The 1,902-nt window shown below is 44.6% G+C and overlaps 1 protein-coding gene and 1 pseudogene across 1 annotated transcript in view; one reads left to right on the forward strand and one right to left on the reverse strand.

Moving 5' to 3' along the window:
* The window catches only part of LOC111971778 (tripartite motif-containing protein 29), a gene marked incomplete at its 5' end in the record, with an annotated part of 82,935 nt that overhangs the window by 7,171 nt on the left and 73,862 nt on the right, over nucleotides 1–1,902 (reverse strand). The window lies entirely within an intron of this gene.
* Nucleotides 1–1,902, forward strand: part of LOC112067800 (tripartite motif-containing protein 16-like) — a 53,018-nt pseudogene that overhangs the window by 3,445 nt on the left and 47,671 nt on the right.

The raw sequence follows: 1,902 nt of genomic DNA on the forward strand, positions 1-1,902 counted from the left end.
TACTCTAGATAATTATATAATTGTTTACTATTAATTTCTGATTTTTCTATCACATTCCTCTCTATGGATGTCCTCTACACCCAGACTATCTCTAGTAAAACCCATGTCCTCTACACCCAGACTATCTCTATTAAAACCCATGTCCTCTACACCCAGACTATCGCTAGTAAAACCCATGTCCTCTACACCCAGACTATCTCTAGTAAAACCCAGACTAGCTGCAGGAAGATAGAGTGGACACAATAAATCTCAGCCTTAGCAGGCCAGTCTTACTCCTAGGTAATTATATAATTGTTTACTATTAATATCAAATAAATCAGATAAGTATGTCATTTTTCTATCACAATTCCTCTCTATGGACCCTATGTCACATTACTATACTATTGATCTACTGGACTAATACAGCTTGATAGCTCATTGAAGAGTGATTCTCCACAGAGGCAGCTGGGGAGGAGTCAGCAGAAGGTCCAGCAGAGATTCCAGGAGAGAGAGAAGGAGCTGAAGGAGCTCCAACAAGCTGTGGAGTCTTTCAAGGTGAGTCTTGTTGACCAGAGGAGACACCATTTCACTTCTCTCCTCCAATCAGAGAGAGAGAGACAGGGGCCCCTATCCAATACCACTGACCCCACTGTTGGGAACAGGCTGTCTGGACCCCTTTCAGACAATAGACAGCTTAATGTAACTGACGGGATATGAACCCAGGTCTACCGCAGGAGAAACCAACATCTTGACCGTTACACCTAGAGGACAGTCCCCATTGGGCCGACACTGATTTTGAAGTCGCAAGCGGGCCTACCTCATCACATAACCATGACTGACTCGTGTCCCCTATACATTAACATGGAGCTCTCTCGCTCTCTGTCAAAAGGGTTATATTGGCATGGGAAACAGATGTTTACATTGGTCAGGATCTGTTTCTTGCTTTGCTCTTAGGAACAGGGCACCATTGAAAGGAGTGATTTCTGGGGTAGTGTTAAGTGTGGAGGTGGAGCAATTGAAATTGAAGACTCCTGGTGTTTGTGATGCCCGCCGTTTGGTACGACGCAGACCCGGTGGTGAACGTGGTGAAACAGTGGAGTCACTGTCAGTCCTTTAGAGTTTTGAGTCTTTACCCGACAAAGTCATGTTAGGATATATCAGTTATCCTGTTAGAGTCTTTGTGTTGAATCCACTGAGCTGTTTCAGGTGCAACGTTTATGGTCAAGTTGCAGCAGTTTGTAGGAGGGAGATTCCAAGATGTGGGAAGTGTGCAGGAGGTCATGGGGTAGAGGATTGTGTAGTTTTGGTGGATAAAGTTCTGTGTCAACTGTAGGGGTGTCCATGTTGCTGGGGATCAGAAGTGTCCGGTGAGAGAGAGGCAGGTTGAGGTGGATAGAGTCAGTGCAGAAGGTGTCGTATGCTGAGGCAGTGAAGAAAGTAGAGGAGGATGGGTCAAGGGTGAGGGATCCTGAGAGGATCCCTGTGAGTAGTAGATCTGTGCAGCACAGAGGGATAGGCCAACGAGTGATATATGCTTCAGTAAGGTTAGTTTCTTAGCGTTCATAGCAATGGTTATCAACTGTACCGCTGAAATGGAACCTAAATCACAGAAAATAGATGTTGTGGTGGCAGCTGCAGAGAAGTATTTGGTCATACGAGATTTGTGAGCTATAATATCAATCTACTTTACTCGTGATACAAAATGGGAAAAGGAAACATTTAATTGAATAAAAATTACAATACTAAAAAACACACCTTCCACAAACACCCTACACTCATTAAAAACTAACCCCATTCAAATGCTTTGACCCTATCTGCTGCCTGCAGCGCATGCCAAACGGCCCTGGAGGACGGGACACCACCACTCACACACCCTGGAACTTTCTGAAGTCAAATCTCGTATGACCAAATACTATCGTCTGC

The sequence above is a fragment of the Salvelinus sp. IW2-2015 genome, linkage group LG13, assembly GCF_002910315.2.
Source record: "Salvelinus sp. IW2-2015 linkage group LG13, ASM291031v2, whole genome shotgun sequence".
Classification (NCBI taxonomy): domain Eukaryota; kingdom Metazoa; phylum Chordata; class Actinopteri; order Salmoniformes; family Salmonidae; genus Salvelinus; species Salvelinus sp. IW2-2015.